General features: G+C 41.7%; 2 long non-coding RNA genes across 2 annotated transcripts; one reads left to right on the top strand and one right to left on the bottom strand.

Annotated features, from left to right (window-relative positions):
* Positions 1–966: 966 nt before the first annotated feature.
* LOC135503047 (uncharacterized) lies at positions 967–6109 on the top strand. The gene is made up of 5 exons (XR_010449850.1): positions 967–1270; positions 1662–1714; positions 2876–3899; positions 4579–4639; positions 5387–6109. It is a non-coding gene; the product is annotated as an uncharacterized LOC135503047 (long non-coding RNA).
* A 982-nt stretch (positions 6110–7091) lies between these two features.
* LOC135503048 (uncharacterized) lies at positions 7092–21388 on the bottom strand. The gene is made up of 2 exons (XR_010449851.1): positions 21239–21388; positions 7092–7439 (listed from the first exon to the last, which is right to left on the bottom strand). It is a non-coding gene; the product is annotated as an uncharacterized LOC135503048 (long non-coding RNA).
* Between the last annotated feature and the right edge of the window lie 2854 nt (positions 21389–24242).

The raw sequence follows: 24242 nt of genomic DNA, 5'->3' as shown, positions 1-24242 counted from the left end.
ATCTGTGCGGACAAGCCTCAACCTGGTCCCGCCGGATCCTCGAGTGGTTTCGTCCAGCTATTGGTAAACGGTAGTGCAGTGCATGTATTATATACTCTCTGTTCTTCATGACGGAGACCTGACACTTCATCTTGTGAAATAATCAAGCTGTACACATATGACAGAAAGCTCTCGGAGTTCACAAACTGTCTCCACCAACTGGAGTTATTGCCATGGCCACGTGTTGCACTGTATTTCCCATGAATTTGAAGAAACAGCGCAATGCCCACGGGAATGGTCACGACGCGTGTTCCGGTCCAGTTTCGGGGCGTGCGCCCACTCTTGGCGCGCCTACCTCGTAGACCAGCGAGACCGCGACCGGCCACAAACACCCCTTGTTACAACACTTTCGATCTCCTTCAAACACTGAAACGATCATTAGTAACTTCTATGAGCTTCTAAAGGAGCCGACGGTATTTACATAACCACAGCCTTCGGTTCAAACTGTCATATCTATTGGTATAAGCGACAAATGACCGCCATTTTGTTGGCACAAGCGACAAAGAACCCGGATGATGCATCGCCTGGTCATCAGTTATTCACGTGACCAGTGGATGACAAATCACCATCAATCAAACCATTGTGTTTTAATTTCCAATGAAAGTTCAAATATTTATCGATTCTGCGCACCCCAATGGTACTTAAAAACATCTGTTTGACCATCCGAAGGGGGAAAACCGGAAGATAAGGTCGGGACTCGGTGGGAGGGGCTCCTAGTATATAGGAGCCGAAGACATCGGGAAGGGCACGTAGCGTGTAAAAGAGATAACAGCTGGAGTAAAAGTCATGTCGCGGCGCGTGTCATGTGATAAGTCATCGTCTGACAACGCTTTTGAGATATACTAAATGAATTATACTAATGAACGATACGGGCCAACAAACCTTGACGACAGGCTACTGTTTGGGCAGAATGACGATAAGCGGCAGGACACACATCCTGAACGTCAGTGCAGCACTCGGCACTAATGACCGAGATACGACTGACTCTGTTTTCGAGTATGAAGGTCACAGGACATGACTTCTTACTGTATAGTGATTTTGCAGTGGATCGATAAAGTGTTATTATCATCAATCATGCCCAATTAAATGATTACCTTCTTATTTTCTGTAATTGTGTGTTAGAATGTGGTGATTTATTTCTTGAATTTTCGGCCAAGCGCATTTGATTTCTGGGACAACCATAGAACTCGTTTACATCCCGAACAAAAGTTACAACGCACTTCGTTTGAAGGTAAGACAATTTCGAATCCGTTTTGTTAGGCCAAGGTTTGTTTAGGAGTCATCGCCGACGACGTCATGTCCCACGACTCGCACGAAACTTAGTAGTGTGTCGGTTTTACAGACTCCTCGTCCATCCAACATTTCAATATCGGCTTACAGTGAACAGATGCCAATACAGACTCGTGGCTAATGTTACAATATCCCGGGGTACACCTGACCCGGGGGGGGGGGGGGGGGGGGTACATCCTCATGAATCATAAATCCATCCTTATGCATACTGTATGATTTAAGCATGGATATCATGAACACCAGTCTGTTTATCACGCGTTTCCCTAATACGAGCTATCGTCGTGCTTGCTGAAAACTTGCAAAAACTATTATCACATACCTTCCTCTTTCAGAAAAATGAAGACTTTAATACTTTTGATGTTCCTTGGTCTCATTGCAATCACGTGTAAGTTTGTCCTCGATCAGTGCATTTTTCTTTGTCATGGTTGCGACATTGTCCTCAGTCGCGGTTGTGAAATAGTCCGCTGGAGCACCTGTTTTAAAGGTGGCTATGAATACTTTCCGACTCCAAACCGACGAGGGATAAGAGCCAATTCCTAATAGAACAAACAGTGACTGACTGACTCGTTTTCGACAAAAATTCGGTTGTTTGCAGAATAGATTTCTGAAAAATGGGTGCTATCTCGAAAATGATTCTTTGGTCAGAGCACGTCCCGTCGTTTCACCACCAGTAAAACAGCTTAGAACCGTAATTTCGAACAGCCGGTGTAACGACTTGGTTTGTCCCATATTTCCGTGTTTCCATACAATAGACAGCGAGAGAGACCATGCCTTTTTGATATATGGGGAAATTTTAGAAAAGTATCACTCTGTCTTGCAGCGTTCCCAAACAATGAGGGAAAACACTCGGTAACGAGAACATTCAGATTGGTAACACACCCCGGCGAACGATCCTTTTATCGCTCATTGCAACTATAACTGTCGCATGTCGCAGTGACAATAATCACCAGTTTGCGGGGTGCGTTAGTCTTTATGGAATGCACTTTGACGTGCGAGCAACACCGTCATATATACGTTGAGATGAATGCATTGTGAACAAGTGAACAACTCACTCCATTTGGTTGCATAGGCAAAGGTCACACCAATCAGTTTCGTAATCACCGCAAACTAAATACGAAATAATAGCAAACTCTACAGGCCTAAAAATAATAAGCCAATTTTTTGAAATTAGGTCATGATCTCACCGGGTGTGATCTCACACTTCGCTTGGTCATCGCGTTGTTCTTTTATGGACGTCACAATCAGAATCATGGAAGATGAGATTTAAATCATAATCGGACGTTACGTTATTTTGCCCCACATACCTCGCGCCGTTGAAAGAATTCAGGTCTAGCACAATACACGGTCTATTGTCTTTAAACAAGGCCCGCTCGCACCGGCAAATCTTGATAACATCCACCCCACAAACAGCTTTCCCGGGGGCCGATAGGCCAGAAGTTAAGGGCAAATTATCGTAATGGATCATATGCTCAGCTTGCAGACAATGCCGCTGTAAACACGTAAGACATAACTTTGCAAAACCTCATAATATGAAATTTTTTTCTAGGCGCCAAGTCGACAGGATCAAGCAACGTTCATTCCATATTCAAACGCGGAGAGTGCAACGCCCTCGGAGAAGCATGTCCCTGGACCTTCTGGGATAGGTGCTGCAATGAACTGCAGTGTCACAAGATTCACATGACGGAGGCGGGGACCTGCCAAATCTGCAAATTCATCGACAGCTACTGCAGCAAGGACAGTCAGTGCTGCCCGGGACTCCAGTGCAATTGGCTCGGGAAATGCGTCCGGGACACTTAGAATGGACACGGTCGCGCGCGAGATAATACTTATATGATAGGACCTACAAACAACAATCACACCATTTTGACTGTGACCCCTTTGAGAAATGCTAAGCCCTCTTTTTCGAGTTCGTAACAAACATGAATTTGAATTGATAACAACTTTTCACTTCAAATACAATCATTAATACAATCACTTCTCCGTCTGAATTCTTTCGTCAGTGCCGGCGACACGTTGGTTGTTCCCAGTATTTCATGTTTCAATAGCTAGCATGTACTTTGAAATAGAAGCGTCACCTTTTGGTCACTTCCTAACATTAATCTCACCCCGGTGTAACATCTGTGGTTGTTTCCCATGTGTCAGTGTTTCCAAACAATAGGCAGCTAGAGAGACCACGACTTTTCAATAGGGGGGATACACAGAAAAACTTGTCAATCTATTTTTGAGCGTTCCCAAACAATGAGGGGAAACACTCAAAAACAGAAACACTCAAAAACATTACACCGGGCCTCGCTCCTGCCTATAGTCCTAACTATTGAACATTGAACCCAACGTTGGCCGGGCTTTGAACTGGACGAGAAGAGGCCAATTCAAGAACAGTACCAGCAACATTTGATACACTTTTTAGTCGTCTGGGAAATAAACGATCAAAATAATCATGGCACAATTATTGTAGTTATCGTCATGGTATTTATGCTCTGTGATTTGCATACCAGTCGCATTCGATTTTTTGAGCCAGCTCACAGAACTCACCCGCCAACATTTTCAAGCAGCGCATTCGTCGAGACAGGGTAGGTACATCCGTTTCTGATACATTCACTTCTTCCCTCAAGCGGACTTCCTGTCCAGTTGACCAATCAAGAGCCAAGGAGCCATCTTTCATGCTTCCTTTTTTTCCAAATGAATCCTTGGGCGACTCTCAATTTCGCTCCATTCTTTTTTCGACTCAGAATTTCGCCTCATCTTTTTTTCACCCTTATTAGCCCCACCTTGATCGATCCCCCTTTTTCGACTCTCAACTTTTTCGACCCATTTTTCAAACAAAGGAAAAATACCCTCTGCGCGTTCAAAGACTTACATAACTTGTGGTGTGTGATGTTTATTAGCCATCTACAGGTTTTCCATGTGCATTGAGACCTCGAGTCATCCTACGGCGTTGCCGTAAAGTTGCCGTGATCTAGTCGTCGATGAGCCTCTCCTCTGGGTCGTATACTCGACCCCAGGCTAGTCTTGAAAGGATATATTCTTCTTTTCTTCATCTGCGTTCAGCCTGCCTGCACTACGCCTTCAGTCCAGTGACGGAGATGAAGTACCTTGTCTTTTCAAGGTCGTGCTGTGTTCCTCGTTCCTCGACATCGGTGTCTGCGGGCCAGAATTGTAGAATTGACAAGTTCCACATGATCTTTATAGGTTGTCATTATCTTTGCAGAAGACGATCGTTTCCTTAAACATTCTCTCGGGTTTTTTCAGAATCAAGACAAGATGAAAACTTTAATTGCTTTGACGTTCCTTGGCCTCGTCGCATTGACAAGTAAGTAGATCAAGTGACCATTGCGCGTCGGATGGGGACCAACACTTTTTGGAAGCCATACTGGCAACCCCGGCCCCAGTTTCAAGGATGGTGCTAATAATCTACACGTACATTTTTCCAAAAAAAGTTGTTTTTTTGTTCAAACGGCTGGCCCAGACAATTTCAGGACAAAAGTCGACTGCGTATACCAGCACTGCAACTGTTGTGGGCGGACTACAGACAGCACCCCCTTAAAAAAGGCTAAACGCCGCAATCTGGTGCAGCGAAAGTATTCAATATGGCAATTTAGTCCATCTATAAATTGCACGCAATTTCCTATACTTCGTCGACCCAATCAATTGTGATTACATCATTGGCCCAATTCTCAAATTGGCCATACATTTGGGATTGCCGAGCCATATATACCGGAAGGCATAACTTGCTTTTTTGTATATTTTTATCTTTTTTGGGGGAAAAATTTTGTCACTGATTCGGCTGACCTTTATGTCTCTGGAATTGTCCCAACTGGAAATACTAAATACTGAATTTTATTATGCTCAAACCGCTAGCCGCGGTGGTATTCATACGCAACAGCCATCTTTCGGCTAGAACTTCAACTACATGTACATGATATTGTATACGGCATGTACTGCAGATTATTTTGAGACTGGGCCATTTCAAATCTGTATGAGTTATGAAAAACCAGCATATCTCACACCCAAGCTATCCCTTTAACACCCAGTATGGTCACGGATATTCTTTTTTCAGCTGCCAAGTCCACTGGTAGCAACAGCTTCCGTTCCCTGTTCGAGACCAAGCGAGACAACGACTACGTTTGCAAGGGAGAAGGCAGACCTTTCGGCGCTGAGTGCTCATGGGTCCCTTGGGACAGATGCTGCGATCACCTCCTGTGCAGCAAGACGCACTTGAACAGCAAGGGGGAGTGCGCCTTCTGTAAGGCTCTCGACAGCTTGTGCAGCTGGGACAGCGAGTGCTGCAGCGGCGAGTGCAACTGGAAGAGGAGGTGCATCGAGGCTTAAGGGAATTGCTTTAACGAAGACAAAGAGTTAAACAGGTCGCGGACCGGCGCTCAGCTTACGGTCTTTCAAGGAAATACCTCCGTCATCCTGGCGTGCAGCTCTCAGACTGTCTTCCAAATGAAATACCTGTCTAGTAGCGCTAAGCCTAGATAGCAACATGCACAGTTTTTAATCTGAACGCCTGGCCGCAAACTGTTTATATATTTGACTTTTTACATTGTCCATTTGTGAAAGTACATGCACAGCAACTTGGAGTGCTCAATGCGTTGACCCCTTGAAATGCCGCAAGGAGGCGTTGTCGTATCTGGTGCATTCTCAGCTGGACAACAGCTGTATGTTTTCCAGAATGAGCCGTCTTTATCAAATTGTCAAACAAACAGGCATGACATGTCCCAAGATTTCCAATGTACATGTGTTCAATCGAATAAAATCAGCTAGTTCTCCACCCTAATTTGATTGCTTTCGAAAAATAACATATACCCGTGGTCAAAATATTATCTAAATACAAATGTATAACACGGCTGGTGGTGCCACCTGTGAATTCAACACTCACCTAAACGTCTGTCTTTACTGAAAGACAGGCAGATGCATGTGTACAAGAAGGCATCACCATGGCTGTTGACAATATTCGCCACCAAGACCAAGAAAAACTAAGGGGTTAGCATTAATTGGACAACAGGACGGATCTTAAGACGGATCAGCAGTGATCACCGGTGCAGAGACACGGATGTAGGCGACTCATATTGGTCCCTGATGCTCCCCGACACGACACCGTGAAAGAATTTCAGTTTGAATTCTCTTTGGTAGATGGCGCACCGGGATTGACGCCAGGTGTGTGGGAAAATCCGTCACAGAAGCGTTCTTCTCTGGAAGTTTTGAATTCTGAAGGCTTATACGGGAGCCTCTGCGCCTTGCTTGTAGGAACCTCGCTGTATTCAAAGTCAGAGGAGCCTTTACTCAATGATTCAGTGTCAGATGCAACTTTGAACCACACGAATAGACCGTAGGCCTACTTCGTACACGATGCTAACAAAATGTTATCGAAGGGAAAGTCCAGCAATCTCTCCGTCATTTAGTGTGCGAGCCTATTCGCAGGGGGCGATACTTGTCAATGTCATCGTCTGTCGTTGTCGCTGTCACTGTAAATTTCTAAACATTTCTGGGAGAAATCAATATGTTTTTTGACAAACAGACGTGTAGTTCCATTGGGCAAAGAATCAAGGCCCCGTCCGCGGATGTGTAAGGGGCAACTGTTGAACAATACCGGGGTGTTTCCTTCATGCAATCCCAACATCACCCTCCCTAACCAAAATTCCTCCTAAAATATTAAACGAGTTGTCCTTGCCGATAACGGTGAACCAAGGTGGGATACGGGCACCTGTTTCGGCACGTGCGAGGGCCCCAGTCCTGCATTCAATCACTTAAACGCGACCTTTCAAAATATTTTTATTTCGGCTACAAAACTGCATACATGTTTTACTTATCCTAAAAGGAATTGCGACCAATCATTACGTAGTCTGTTTATTACGTCATGGTTATGAATTATGACGCAATATAACAGTTGCGTTGGCCGATCAATTGTGTATTGTTGGTCCCATTGTTGTATTGTCTGGTGTTTTGGCCCTGGGTTATTTAGTGCACCGTGCGAAAATTTATCAAGTACTGTAAGAAGTCTCTGAGGCGTCCACTCCGCGATGTGGCATCAAGTCATGTGACTCTATGTCATCACTTTTCCCCCATTGCTACCGTGGTATCCAGTCCTTTCCTCTCTCCTTGCAATCCTGAAGCGAGAATAAAGAAGAACATGTATATTCGACAGTTGTCTGATTTGGTATGCGCCCGTTCACACCCTGGCAAATCATTCAGACACATACAGATTGACACTTTATGCAAATATTGACAAACAAAAGTAGTTGAAACCCAGTTTTAATCATGAGTCGCGGTTTTTCACTGAATTATACTTCATTGGTCGGAGTCGTACAAAGGATTACCAGAGAAGTACCAAACAGAGTAAAACACAGGATAAATATTGCGACAGCCATTTCTATTTTCGTTTTAGATATAATAGTTGACAACAAAGAAAGTGCTGTGGCGAATTTAGTTAATGCTAAAATGCTACTAAGCAGAATAAATATTTGTTATGTTCGCTTGCTGTTGCTTTAATTTACTCAATGATTTAGGTCCTACCAGACGTGTTGTTTTCAAAAGGGCCTACTGGGAAATTTAATCAGGTACAGTTGTCAGTGAGCTCTGGTAATAGAACTTGAAAAATCCCGGGCCTGAGACTCGCTGAGGCGTTTTCTGCAGCCTTGCCCATGGTGGCCCTCAGCGCCACCTTAAGATCGACACAGAACCAGGGCTACGGATCATGATCAAATCTGCATGGTGATACCAGCTTGGGGCTCCTACCATCTTTATGAACATAATCAACAAATGCTTATTCATGTAGGACACCAGACAGTGAATTCAATTCTCCTTTTTATCATTTGAATTGAATAATCTCATATGCTATTGCCAGCGTGGGCCCGCTATGCAAAAAAGAACTTCGCGCGACCTAAGTTCTTCTCAATCCGCACGGTCACAGTGGCGGGGGGTTCTCACGGATAGACCCGTACAGGCCGACAATGACCGAGGGATCAGCCGAGTGATTTAAACCACAGATCCGTTAATCCGTGCAAAATGATACGTAATATCGCCCCCAGCCGTTCGGTGGACAGAAAGCTCCCGTTATTGTCCGGGCACCAGTTCTTTGCGCCACCTTTCGCAACAATCTTATGATGAATTTTATAAAGGATAGCGGGCTGATCGAAGGCTTTCAGCAAGGCCTTGAGATTCATTTTTTATGCGGGTGGCAGTTTGCTGTGTTAAAATACCTATCATGTTAAGTTGGTAATGGGAGCCATTGGGTGGCAGCTCTATTGAGACTATTACTCAAAGGATTCAACGTTGAAACCCGAAACAATACGTTTCAACACTGTCTAGTATTTTCACTGACAACATTCATTTTCCAAGTTAATAAACGAAAACAAAAACAGACAGTATCCGGTTTTGTCTCATGTTTACTCTATACTTGAGTATCCTGTACATTAGCACAGCTTCCCTTGGTGAAATGTACAGTGGAGACGGGTGAGATCGAAGTTTTTTAGACTATATTCCTTGTATTTCGGTCAATACAAGAATTTAAAGCGACTTTTTCATAGATAGGAGCAATGTATGTCATATTAGATTACAAAAAGGCTCCTATAGTGGTCTCTCCGCATCTCAAAGTACATTTGCATCAAAACTAGTCACGCTTGTATGATGAATACACGCGTATACTTAATTTAATCCCAAATCTAACACGACCCATACACCTAACTATATGTATTCGTCAATTAAAGGAGACCATTTGACCCCCATTTCCAATTAGGTGATATGACAATCAGGCGAAATGGCATCAGGGAAGTAGAAAGCGTGTCAGGCTAACTGGCAATTATGCCTATAGCAATTTGTCTATTGTATAAGTAGCCCCAGCTGGAGAAAGCCTCGAAGTGAAAAGAGAAGTGCACGGTCTAAATGTTTGTGTGCTGTTTTGATTGACAATAAATGACTTATCGCCAGTACAAGCTGTATGAAATTGACAAGGTTCCAAAGAGTAATTGCATCTTGATATCACGCACGTGGCGCTTAAAAGGGGGTTGGCAAAATCCTTGCTTCCAGGGAATATTTGGCCGCTATACCCTGCTGGCTTTTCATCAACCCCACCAAATCCTGCAATAATTTAAACCGCAGAATAATTGTGTTGGTTTAAAATCCGTATTATCAAGTAGGCCTACTCTGTGTTATGTTAAAACTGTTCCAATTAGGCCTATGTAACGGTCATCTAAAGCAACAACCTAAGTCAAAGGGCCTAGTATTATTTTTGTGAGATTTACGGATTTGTCGTATTTATCTTTTATTATCTGACCGTTGTGCCAAGCTGTGCGAGGGTTCGTTTGGTGTGGACACAGTGGGACTTCATAGGCCTGAGTGGGCGAGAAATTGACCAAACTTTTGCTAACTGTACCCGGTTGACCTTGATAGCAAAGGGCCTAAGCCACTCGAAGTCTCGCATGCCTTACACACTCGGAAGCCCTGATTATTTGGCAGGGCCGTCTTTAGCTTTTCACCCCAGGCTGAATTACCTTGGATGTGCCAGGCGGGCCCAAGGTTTCAACCCAGCTGCTCGCTCACCTTGGCAAGCCTGTGCCAGGTAGGCCCTGAGCCAAGGTTCCATAGGCCTATCACTTTACATCCCATTCACCTGGTAAACTTCACTCATCGCAGTATGTTTTTCATGGCTTGTGAAGCATCGCTGGCAGAGGGCACCACTGCCGGAAGAGGAGACAGTGGCGACACGCGATAATTTCAAATCTCCATTGCCTTTGCAATTCTTTGCATGTTTTGCTCATACCTGACCTTTCGTTCATGCCAAAGTATTGGATCAACGTCCAGCTGTGGAGTCTAGACTGGAATTCATTGACGTCATGACCCACCAGACCACGTCGGCAATGCACTGCCAAAAACTGAATTTTGAATGGGGCTTCGAACGGAACGACCAATGTGAAATACATCTCCCATGTTTTGATTTTTCTATTCAGAAACGGTCTAAGACCGGTGACTCTCATTCGAGTATAGAAGTTATAAATTATGGTTCCGCCTTCAATTTTTTTCCATAGATCTGAATTTTGATTGACGGACTACACTGTTGAAGCACAACTAAGTTGAATTGCGATCACATTCGTCTCACAGTTACATGTATACGTGCATATCATTAGCCATGCACTGGCACATCCTCAAGTGCACTTGAAGAAGGTTTTATTTGATCCCAATCATATTTACAAATATTTAGAGTTGCTATGCCCATATGCCGACCATCATCATCCCATCCAAGGGCCCTTTCTAATGTGTCGACTAGAATTGTGATTACCAACTAAGCACAGCGCAAAGTGCGATTTTTATCGCTCCAACCTGCGATTATTGTCGCTGCGTTTGGCAAATTTTAGTAACACTAAAAGGTACGATGTCTGAGATCATTTTTAATTACTTCTTTTCCAAGTTTCTGATTTCATCAATGCGCTATTACGAATCTCTGCCAATCTGTTTTTGAGTTGATTGGAAATAATTCATGTCTCAATGAAATCAAGAAATTCATATATAGCAATATTGGCATTTTTCACCGATGAATAAAACAACAGACGGAAATACCGAGTTTTATTTTCACAGTTCATTAGTCAAATGAGAGATCATAAGAGTACAAACGCCCTAAGCGGTCAAACCAGATGAAATCGTCGCAACACGGGGCAATAGTGTTGCAGAGAATGCGTTGGGTTACATGAATATTTGCAATATTGCCGTCTTTAATGAAAAGTTTGCTATCGACGGGGGATTTGGAATGTTCTGTGGGTATTTTAACACGAGTGTTAATAACCAGATAACCGTATGAATACAATAATCGAGCATATTCATTTATATCATGCCATTACGTATTCAACGCAGCACCACTAATATTGAAAGTGCAGAATTCATATTACGTAATGGGGAAGAAAAAGTATAGTTTTGTTTGCATTTAATCTCAGAAAAGGTCCATGTTACGGAATTGACCAGGGATTATTGATGACCAAGTCTTGGTATTATGGAGGTTCGGATGTTGTACCGAGGGCGTGAACGAGGACGCTGTTGCATCTTGACGACAGATACGGCATTGCCTGTTGTCAGAATTGTACTGAAGCAGTTCAACATTTTCCTTTTCTTTCAGAACGTGAAGCCTACGTGGGACATAGAACCGATGAATCAGCAAACCCTTGCCAAGCCATGGAGTGACCATAACGAGAAAATATATCGCTTTTGATTAACAGTTAAAAGCCAGGATAAGCTCTTGCACACCGCACGAATATTTGTCTGAACAAAAAGATATGAAACCCGCAGCTTAAATTTGGAAAATGGCTGTTTTGACCTCTTGTGTCTCAGTTCGAGCTTAAACTATGAAATCTAGGTTTAACTTATTGAACTTGAATAAACACTACATGTATCTTTTAAGTCTGTATAGGAATGTTAATCGAAATAAAGTCATTTTTAAGTAATGATTCGCTCAGCTTCCTCTACTCGCAGTCTCTGCGGGAGCGGTAGACGTCAGGGTCATGTTCGGAAGGTCGAAGTGGGTTCGACCCCGGCTAGCTTCAGGGTCATGTTCGGAAGGTCGAAGTGGGTTCGACCCCGGCTAGGTCACTTCGTTCGTCTACTAATCAAGAAGACCTGCCAGCACTAGAGCTTTTCCCACTGCGACTGCATTATCTTCAGGGTCATGTTCGGAAGGTCGAAGTGGGTTCGACCCCGGCTAGGTCACTTCGTTCGTTTACTAATCAAGAACCCTGCCAGCACTAGAGCTTTTCCCACTGCGACTGCATTATCTTCCCGGTATGATGCGCATCATTTGAACGTTTGTTGACAATAAGACAATACTGACTGCTGCGTTCTGTTATTATTTTCTACTTCAGGTAAAAAAATTAACAATTTTTTTGTGGGAGCATGGTAAGTAGTTGTATTTATGCACCAGTTCGCTTAGGTTGGATGTCTAATTGCACAAGGTTAAAAGATGTTCCAAGCAGCATAGGCGGTTAATTAGTGCCGCCATGAGAGAACTGCTTAGATATGCACAATAGGAGAGGTTATCACCCTGTCTAGTCATCCCGAGATTCGCTTCGCCATACGACAGGCGGAGTATATTGAAAATGCCAGGATGAGTCTAGTATGCACGTCATGGTTTTCGTAATGGGTTGCTTCATCATCGGTACTCCTTCCATATATCACGTGTCGATCACGTGATACGTAAACAGAGCGGTACTGTACCACAATATTGATGAGGTTGCGATGAATACTGGTCTGTCCTGCTATAGACGTGTTTACAGTTGAGTTTATTTAACCGATTGCATTTCACCAGAGTGTACACAAATACATTTGCATACCTGTAAACCGCAACATTTTCATAAAATTTGTAATTGGCGAAAATTTCTTTCAAGTCTCGCCTATCAACGAATGCTGAACGTGCATGTATGTACATGTATCTATTATTCTGTATGTACCATAGGATATATTGTACAAAAAAAATAACTCGCCGACAAATATCTGAAGCTGTGATACACCATGAACTATCAAAAAATGTTGTTGAATAAACTGAGAAAGGTGCACGCGCTTGTGTTCGAAAGCATTCATAAGGTTGAATTTGTTATTGACACTACTCTCTTTCTAGACATTCTTAAGGATTCGTACTATTGATAACACCTATTACCTAGAGTGTTCTTCTTGCTATTACATACGCCGACTTTGACGTGTATTCGTCAGTTACATACCGTGTAATGCTATCAGCTGACTGAGCAGTCGTAAAGTTCTGTCTTCAAGATCATGATCAGCATCAGCGTCTATTCGGTCTCTGTCAATACTAACCGGGTCAAAGGTTGTCACAGGAATTGTAGGCCTACATATTCCAAGTTCAACCAATCAAATAAGAGCCGTCACGGCACGGATAAAGTTCAAGGGAGAAAAGCTCACGTCCGCGGGACAAATAGCCTTATTTCCACAGACAAAACAAGATGAAACAGATACCGTAGGCAAGCAATAGGCCTGCAGGTTTGGTAAGGCTTCAAGTTGAACATCAGCTTTGAGGTTTTATTGTTTATTGCCAAGTATGAGTTGTTAAACCTTGAAGAAAAGAAATTTCCTTGGAATTAAGGCTCGGCAGGTTATTAGTTATAATGAGAAAATATATTAGCGAGGTATGCATTTGGAGGTATATAAATTTAGAGGGAGAGCATTTTTATTCACCGTTTGCAAGGTGTTTGTATCTGTATTGTGTTGTTTGAAGCGTTTGCGCGAAGTTTTCACCATGATCAAAAGAATGAAACAGTACTAGTGAATTATTACTTGCATAGACTATTTACATGTAAAAATCAAGCAAAGTCATCCATCATTAGTAATATAAGTAATTATGACATTAATACACCTGTTTGCGTTCGTATTCTCCTTGCATGCCAATGCAACATGAACAGGCATTTGCAATTTTACCCGTTGTATCAATGGCCCTTTCTAGACTATACAAATGACGCATTCGTAGAGCAACATTTCTCTAACAAAATTGGCATCATATGATAAAGCGCGCAGCAAAGTGCATTGCAAAATTTCTAAACACGTCAACAAAAATATCGACCCTAAAGAATGACGTAAAGAAGGGCCGCCATGTTTTTTTTTCACGCGGGTTAATGCCGAGACTGGCGAGAGCAGTTCCGTGTTTGAAACCTCTCGCCAGGTGATCAACTTACTTACATTCCGTTGTTCTATAATTGACGAAGTACTTTGTAAGACGTGACAGCATGTTTCTTGTAAAGCCTAAACAAAACACCGTATTGGTTACCAAGGAATCCAACAGAGAGGTGGTTACTGTCTGTTCGTAAACTCCGCAAGGCCATGATGTTCATCCTTGGGAACAAGCTTTCCTCCAAATAAGCCCGAAAACAAAATTTATGTTGCATTGTAAATACTGTCGGAGTCACCCATAAGGGAACAGATTGAGAAGAATCGAAGAGAAATTAAAAGACTGAGGCATGAATGCAAGGTTTTGATGCATAGTGGCCAACGTTATGGGTATTTTGCATCATTTGAAGTTGTCCGGAAATGGATAACTTTCAACCGACTATTGGAATATTAGAGCATTGCATTTAACATTCTGTTCGTTCTATTGGCGAATCACTTTGAAAGCATGGCTCTCTATGGATGAAGACGGGGAAGGAGGGTGCCCCAGAAAGTGAGGTGATGCAGGTACGAAAACAGCACCAAAGAAACCTATGACATTTCCATGCCCAAAGATTTAGCTCAAGGCGTTGGACAATTTATTTTTCTGTATTTCAAATATATGTGAATATTTCTTCAACAAACCACGTATTACCTACCCGGCTTATGCTAATTAGCACTTAGTGGAAACACAGCATGAACATATACATACATTGCGGATAACTAGCTGTATAACATGTATAACAGCGATTTCTCTGAGAACACCGCAGACAGGTAGACTAGAATTCCTCCCTTGGCTGCTGGAAGAACATACCAATTAGAGTACTTTCGAAAATCAGACTAGTGGTCTATTTTTTCTCTCATAGAAATTAGAGCTATGGTCTATTTTCTCTGAAGGATCAGACCCATAGTCTATTTTCTCTAAAGGATCAGACCCACAGTCTATTTTCTCTAAAGGATCAGACCCATGGTCTATTTTCGGCCTCAGATGCTCCGATCGATGAGACTATTTTCATAAAAAAAAAATCAGACCTATGTCAATTTTGCTCCCAAAAAACAAACTACATGACCGTGTTGTCTTTTTTTCTCACGAATGAGACACGTTGTATATCTTCTCTTTAAAAAGTCAGACCTATGGTATATATATTTAATCAGACCTGGCCTATTCACTTCTTTTTTTAAAATGCGACATGCTGTGGACTTGCTCGCAAACACTCAAAAGTTTCACGATTTAAACATTACGCATAGCTTTTTTCGCTCTTTGACACACACATGGCCGCAAGCTTTCTCGTTTTTTTCATATTTCTCAATCTCAATTATTGATGGAAACGAAAGAGGAAAGTGCCTTTATTAGGCAGACTTGGCAATCTTTCATTGATTGCGAAATATTCATTGACCCATATGCACTGTTAGGTTTCTTTCTACGCCGTACTGTGAAAATACAGATCTTGGCAGAAATAATCCACCTGGATATGTTGAATAATTTAACTACGGATTATATTTCTCACCGATTGGTCACAGCAGTGGAAAATAAGAATGGTGACCGGTGAAAAGGACCAAATGAAATATTCCATATGGTTTAAGATAGTCTATGGTTTAAAATATTTCTCTGTTACGTTGTGTTATAGGTGCCGTTGGTAGTTAACACTTGACCGGGTAAAATATTTTCATCTGAGTCAAATTTATATTTTCATCACCAGAATGGGTTTCCTTCGGGGCCACAATGCCTCTAGTGTCCAGAATAACATAATAATTTAATAGAGCAACTCATTTTATTCTAAATTGTTACACAAAAACTCCTTGACTTGGTTTTCTGTTTCACTAGATGCAATACAATATAACTTTTTTACTATCATTTTATGTTCATCTAAAAAAAACACAAGTTCGGTAAATATTCGTCGATATTGTAATGTACCACCGCAGTCCAGTGCAAAGGATTGGCACACAACAAGTACGTACATGTACGCGTGCAAGATGTGCACGCAACATTGCACTCCATTGCAAGAGAATGCACATGAATGCATTTTAGACATACCGTTCCGTCACTACCCCCACTACTCATGACTGAACATGGGGAAAACATACAGCAGGATATAAATCTTATTTTATGATTTTTTTAAATATCGTTTTGGTCTATGCTCTGTTTGCTGCCATGCGTATCTCACTATGAATGATTTAATGGCGACGATGTTGTCTAGCGGCGGGGTTATTTCAAATTGGTTATCTGTCGAAGCCAATTTTAAGCAATTTTCAGCAAGATAACTGCGCCAAGGGCAACCTTTATTTCCATTTACCTGCAGCCAAAGGAAATGCCCGGTGTAACATCTGTGGTTGTTTCCCATGTGTCAGTGTTTCCAAACAATAGGCAGCTAGAGAGACCATGACTTTTCAATAGGGGGAAACACAGAAAAACTTGTCAATCTATCTTTTAGCGTTCCCAAACAATGAGGGGAAACACTCAAAAATTGAAACACTCAAAAACATTACACCGGTACTCTGTCAGCGAACAACAGTATAGCAAATTCAAATACACGTACCCGATACAAAATAGTCATAAAACACTTATAAAGAATTTATTTTAAATAACATATCGCTTTGCATAAGACTAGCAGGGGAAAAGTACCAACACAATAATATTGTGATACGGTTCCGATGCATTTTTTATATTAATTAATGATAAATGTACGTATTTTGTTGGGCAGGTTAAGGCTCCTTGGACCGATATGTACATTATCGATGGATATTTTAAAAGATGTTGAATTGTGATTTTTTTAACGACCTTTACAGATAGTTACATAATATGTTCATGGTCATGTAATCGTCTCAGATCGCTACAGGCGATGTGCACTCAGATATGACGTTATTTTGTCCCTTTACCTCGCGGTTACAAGAATTCAAGCTTGGTCCAATACACGGTCTATTTTCTTATGACAAAGCCCGCTCGCACATGGACCTACATTCCCATTGGTCTACTGTCTTATCAGAGGGTCATAAGGGCAAATCTTGATGCCATCAACCCCCACGTAACAGCTTTCTTAGGGTACGATAGGTATAAACCGATAACGGCAAATCTTTTTGAGTCACATACCAACTTATTCGATTGAAAATATGAGGTAAAATAGTTCTGCAATACCAAAACATACAAACCTATGGTTATGATTTATTCAAGGAGTTGATTCGCCGTCCGGGGTCGAACGGTGCAGGCCAGAGAGCGGCGTAATTAGTTTTTATTATGAATAATAACGCAATATTATCATGAAACACACCAATGGCTATTATACCTGAATTCTAACCTGCTGTTACATCAAAAAAGATGGAAATATTTTCCTTTCTTTTGAAGAGACCCCGCAAAGCATGTTTGGAGTGATACAGTGTTATTTGCAGTGCGGTTCTGACGTTTCTGATAGTTAACATTCCGATCGATCCTGGTGATTTCCCAACTTTTGATCGCAAGGTCTACCGCTAAGATGTGGCGGTGAACGAGAAAGTCCAACTGCTCAAATGAGTTCGAACCCCAAGCCCACATCAGCACTGAAGCATTCTACATATTGCTAGATGTCTATTCCCAATCTATATACCCGTAGTATCAACAAGTTATGGACTGCCGTAAGATAAGACATAGAGGAGGTAAATAGTCCTATCAAAGGATGCCCAGATTTAAAAGCAAGGGCAGCAGCTAAAGAATGTTATCATGGGCAACCTTTAATCTACGTACGGAGGCCCTTCTGCTGCAGTAGTGATGACACACCTGATCAACGCGCGCAATATAGGCCCCAAATCCCTCCTTCTCCAAACATGTCCCCGCTGGAACGTGCCAAGTGGTATGTCACATCAACACGTCATGCTTAGCACTCGACAACAAAACCTACTGCATCGTTGCACAGATATTTGAGTTGACAATTCTTTCAGAGAGAAAAGATGTTTTTATCAAACATGTTTTCATCAAAAGAAATAAAGTGAACAACTAGAGTGTAACAATGAGTAGGCTTTTCTACGGAACAGAGCGGTTCCGCAACTGGAGCAGTTCCGTTACTGGCGAGGTTCAGTCGATGATGTTATTATAATGTCCTAAGTTCAGTGAACAGGGCATGTGAAAAAAATTTTAACTCTCGTTGAGCACGTTTATCGATTTGATTAGTGAATGCTGCGATTTTCAATATATCGTGTCAATGGCGCTGAAATATATTTACAAAGAACTAAGGTTTCGTACATGTAATTGGTAATATTTTATATACAGTCTATTACACATGAAAAAAGCACTCCGATCGTTATGGATTTCATACAAATATTGCAGCAGTTGAACAAATTGTCATGTATCATCTCATACTATCACTCACTCAGTGGTCACGTAAGGGAAGTGTCCTCTAGCGGCCGGACTTCGCAACAGCCTCTCACAGCAAGAAGAACGAGCTGAGAAATATCAGATGCAACTTCGCAATCAATTAATTATCAAGAAAAAAATGTAGTATTGGATCAGTTACCGATGCACTGTTACAAAAACGAGTCGAAAACAATGTCTAAAAGGCTGTCTAGCCAATGCCTGGAATCAAGGGTATAGAAGAACGATGCATACAACTGCGTGTAGTTTACATTAATGTACTCTTGTCAGAATATGATACAATAAGGCAAAGCTTTGCAATCGGAGATTTCTTGTTTTTGTTTACTTTTTTTCTCGCCTCCTCAAACGAAGAGCACCATCATGGCGGCATTAACATCCTTTCTTGATAATAATGTCAGCTCAGGTGGTCTTGTGAATGTGAGACATAGACATATGACCTTCCAGGCCCTTAGAAAACATTTTCAAGCAAAATTGATTTGTTTTTAGCTTAATGACTTAAATTACCAATGTAAGACTGAGTCACGAAACATCTAGATGGTTTTCCTTTGCCTGAAATGACCGAAGAATAACCTCAATTCGGGATAAGTATGGTTCACGTTGAATGCTCATTCCTCCTACCTGATGGGGCTGTGGTATTTGGTATCTTATACTGAAATATTATTATTTTTGTATACTTATGTATGCAGACCACCGTGCATTCTTGTTGTACATTGCCTGCATCACGGAAGTAGACCTTGAAATTGGACAGATATACCAGTAAGTAGATGGATGCCCACCGTTAGCACTGGCGCGAGTGACGTCATTTGGTTGCAATGGCGTGAGTGTCGTCATTTAGTGACATACGAATTTAGGTTTACGAACTTTGTAACCAGTTCGTGCTGGGATGATGTCTTTAATGGCGATGCATGTACATTTCTAGCTGGGATGTTGTTGGTAGGTCTATTACAGGGGTGGAAGAGCAGTTTTTGTTCCCTTCTTGTACTTGAGCTCTCCACGCAGGGATATGAACTTTTAGGGGGCCCCCATATTTGGTGCTGGGTTCGAGAAAGGTACTGACAAATATCAAATACTGACAAATATAAATAAAGAATCAAGTCTTGTATTTATGTCACAAACCGTTGAATATACTGGACCACCAAATAAGAATGTTTCTGTACATGGAGACATATGTACACGAATAACTCCAGGGCAAAATACTCAATACCAAATCCATCACGAGCCATTATTGAAAGTGATTGTCCATTCTGTGGATCACACTACACCCCAAGGTGACACTCTAAGTCCATTCCATCTCAATACGTACGACATCAGCAATGCATTTATACATATCCGTGTGCATAAATGTTCAGCATTCTCTACGTAATTAGCGTGCGATGAATCTGCTTGTTTTGCACAGTATAATGTATCTCTCATTCTGTCCCAATAGGCTTAGACTAGTTGTCATAAACTTAGGGTAGTCTGTCAACAAATGGAGTGAAACAAACTGCACCTATGGACCTTGGGTGTCTGAAATATGTTCCACACTGTCAGATTCGGCCCAGGGTATTCTTTGGCAAAAAGGTTTTGAGAAAGAGATGTAGTGGTGGTATGATTCCTACTAGCTTAGGGTAGGGGGGAAATTCCCTTTAGCTCAGTCGGTAGAGTGATGGCCTTATAAGCGAGAGGTCCCGGGTTCAATCCCCGGTTGGACCTTGGTGTTTTTCCTCTGTTACACGTGCATGGCTGTACCTCGTGTTTGAAAATGTTTTTGATGGTTATGTAGGGGGACATCTCTCAATAGATTTCGGCTTTTCCGAGTAGTAGCTTTTTCAGCGCAGTGAACATGGGGTGAAAACAAAACTCAGTCCAACTGTGATTGCAAGCCCAAACGAACCCGATCAGATCTCACATTGTTTCACATCATGGGGTCGTAATGTAACGTTTTATCCCCTCAACTTGGGTTTTATCACAGAGGGGCCTCTCGAAAAATACCTTGTCGCATTAACTGCCTAGTGGCTTAACAGAAGACCTTGACGACAAGCATTTCCAGCTGAGATAACGGTTATGCACTAAGACCTAAGGTCAAGACAATACAGGCAAGACTAACGTTACACGTTTAAAGGATGCAAAAATCAAGTCGAAACAGACATTCCTAGGAAACAAAACCATTACATTATCTGCTCATTAGAGAAAGACTTGTCTCACAATTACGAGGCATTTTTGATGCTGGACGGATTTCGATTATAGGCGTCCCCAGGGGTGGGGGCCGGAGGGGATCCGAACGACTTATCACTTTGGCAACTAGAAGATGCATGGACTTTGGGAGAATGTGATACGAGGATCACGTGTACAAATCATCCTTGTCTTAAAGTTTCTACGTGGTACACTGCAGAATCCCGTAGCCCATGCGTGCACAACACCTTCCGGGTGATCTAGTAACAAACAAAAAACAAAACATCAATCTTTTATTATCAAAATCAACACTAATCAACAAACTCTACTTTTTTACCCGATGCTTCAAACGAAACAAACACTTGACTATGTTGAAGCTTCATCACGTGATAAGCGGCCCAAGTTCATTTCAGCCGAAGCCACTAATTTGCATATGCTTATACTAATTTGCATATGGTGCAATGGCCGACACGCTGTGAAGGTGACCGTACAAAACATGGCGCCGGTGGTGGGTGTAAATATTCGAAATTTAAAATTTGCTCAATTTACTATCAGTGTTCGAGGTTCCCAGATTGATAGAACACTATTTCAGACGAATCTGAAGACGATATTCAAATCTCTAAACAGTGCCAACGGTTCGAGTTCAGCACAGACCGAGGCGTTTCGAACACCATGCAACAGACAGAAAACACTGCAAACGTTTCATGCCAGCATAATTTTTGTTATTGAGCAAAACCAAAACACCAAAAAACACCCAAACCACACGGCCACTCGGTTAGTGTACTGTACCTATGGTCACAACATCATCAGCTTCAAGTATAATCCATTATTTTTCAGTAACGTGCCAGTTTTAGTCCGCTATTTCGAGAAATACGCGCTGGTATTCCTTTTAGCTTCCAATGAAGTACCTTGCATGGCGGTAACGCGGTCACCTTGGAGCGAGGCTCGAGAGGGTATTGGGAGCTGTGGTTCTCAACTTGGCCGTGAACAACCCTGAGGAATATTGGTTGAAATGAGTCATAAACCTTAATTAGTGTGTGTGTGTGTGTGTATGTCGTATTAAATTCTACCTCTCCAGAATAGTCTAATACCCTATGATTGAAAGTAACGTAGACCGAGCCTCTGTTTCTCTTTGAACTCTTTCGGAAACCGCAATGGGGCAAAGCTTGATGACGGGAATTGACGGAACCTTTCGGTGCTCTCAAAATATCTAATTTATCGTGTTTTTACTTGTTATGAGTCGCTTAATGCTCCAAGTGTTTTTTCAATAATCCAAAAACACAAAAGAAATGCCCCCAAATAGCGATTTAAATCTACCGTTCCGGGACGTAATAGGCAAATCGAAGCGGATTATAGGCCTATGGAGAATTAGCCTCGTGGATATAAGCCTTGAGCGCGGAGAAAGGGTTCGGGGGACTGAGACCAAGGCAAACTATGGCTAACAGTGGGAGGGCCATCGTGCTCGGGCAAACTTTGATAGGCATAACAGGTTTTAAAACGGGAACATGTATGTGATTAACTGTAAAAGAAACACTATGATTTTCTTTTAATTGGCTTCGATCAACACCAATATCAGTAATTTTGAGACGTTTGTAGACTTTAACAGGGGAATGGGTATACAATGCACAGAATGATGAGTTCAGGATTAGACGCAGAATTACGTATGATTTTTATGATAACGGTATTTCACGTTGATACCACGTTGATGAAGAATGAAAACGGCTATACCGTCTTTTAATTCTGTCTGGGTGTCTAGTAGAGACTTTTGGTAGGCCTGGTGGGGCAGGGGTCATATATTTCAAGAGATGACGTTGCCACGGGGAATGTGGTACGCAAGCAGGCTTTATTCCGGGCCCACTAGGCTTATTCGCCGCTGGGAGTGTTATGGCCATGCCCACTAAGTCCAGGGATTATAATATTAAGGTATTAACTGTCATATTTGCCGTAAATCGGATCTAAATCTCGTATGCACTTACAGCAGTTTTTTTCTTCATAATTATTACTTGTAACAATAAGACTTTACAGAGCATGCGCCCGCACCCGTTTCGACTGAAACTGTACAAATATTTGGAGAACGTATAAAAAATGGCCGATGTCATTTTGATCCACTTTTCAAATCAAATGAAAAGTTTGATTTTAGTTAAGTTAAATTACACTTAAGTTTATTACATATAGTCTTAATCAAAATTATATGATTGCAGAGGTACAAGGTGAAACTTGAAGGGATGATTATAATATTTTTTTCTGTTTCTGCATTGCTCTTTTCAAAACTACATGTAATCAATAACTACTTAATCAGCATACCGGCTGATCACCTCAGCCCTAATTTTGGCACTCATTTCAATAAAGTTAAAAATAAAAAGTGATATAAGGCATCCTCAACCTCTTGAGCTTGTACCCCCTTTAAATGTAGGGTATATTCAAATATCGATAAGATGCAAAAACCTTAGAGGGCAAGATGATTTTAGGGGATCGAGAGGAACCCCCAAGAGGAAACTAAAATATTCGTCGTTATTTCATTGGCACTGCTGGTCGGAACCTGTTGAAAACACAGGAAAATCAAGATGGCGACGATGAATTACCGGCGACGATATGTCTGAGGTGTAGTAGGGCCAACCAGAAGATTGAGGTGTTTGACACGGCGTTCATACAATCGAGTGCTGCCTCACTGCTGTGACAACTTAGTTTGTAAAATACATTTTTTGTCAGTTACTGGAAGAACTCAGCAAATTTGGAGTTCAGCTTGTGTATCACGAGTTCGTCAGAGACGAAACATCGCGCCTCATTGCGCATGACTATTGACACTCTTCCGGCGGTGTCGCAATCCTGTTACAAACACGGGTGAGACAAACAGACCATAGGCTTTGATTGTGTTAATGAAAGCCGTGCGAAATACAACACCCATAATGTATTAATTTGACACTGAGTATAACAAGCGGTCATCAAGACGTATTGTTTACTAATTAGATCACTAATTATGTGGGAGGGTTATGTGTATTACACGCGTTACTATGGACATTAGAGCCACCGATTGGAGAATTTATTCTCTAAAATATTGAAAAATAAATGAGTTTTTAACCACTATGCCTACAAGCCTTGAATGTCTCAAACTGCTCTATACCTCTGGTATCTTCAATATGCCTTCATGAATATACATCTTTACAGGAGAAATTGCTTTTTTAGACATTACATGTACGAGAGGTGGAGACTGTGTTTAAAAAATCCTATGCCATTTGAAATTTTTTTTCAATCATGGTGAAATACCCCAGGCTCAGATTTTAGACCAAAAGGCCACAATTCAAATCCGTTGAATTTATATTTTCGCCGTAGGATAAAGTTCATATTTTATAATATTTGCCCTAATCTTTGGGGATTATCCTAGATAATGCATGAGGGGAGAGAAGTATATATTATTTTCTTTACGAGAGACGCCAAATAGTCCAGACGCATTTAAAGCCAACCAGAAATATTGCGTTGGGAATGAAAATTGTTGTTGCATTTATCATTCTAGAGTTCACCGTTCTAGAATTCATCACATGAGTTCATCTTTTACCTCTAGTACAATTTTTTGGACAAAACATGGATTCCCCGTTCACTTGCACGTCCTCAACATTAGTTTTTCATAGCCGTGCAACCAACGAACCCTTGCAAAGCGTTTCTGGATCGGAAGAATTAATTCTTTGTGTACGATGCGTCTTTGTTTTATCCCTCACAAGAACAGACCCATCATTCTCAATTCGACCTACTCAAATTACCTCAATAAGTAATAATCTGCCATTGTTTTTGTTGTAAG

The sequence above is a fragment of the Lineus longissimus genome, chromosome 19 (assembly GCF_910592395.1).
Source record: "Lineus longissimus chromosome 19, tnLinLong1.2, whole genome shotgun sequence".
In the NCBI taxonomy this organism is placed as follows: domain Eukaryota; kingdom Metazoa; phylum Nemertea; class Pilidiophora; order Heteronemertea; family Lineidae; genus Lineus; species Lineus longissimus.
This window is presented reverse-complemented; position numbering and strand designations above follow the sequence as displayed.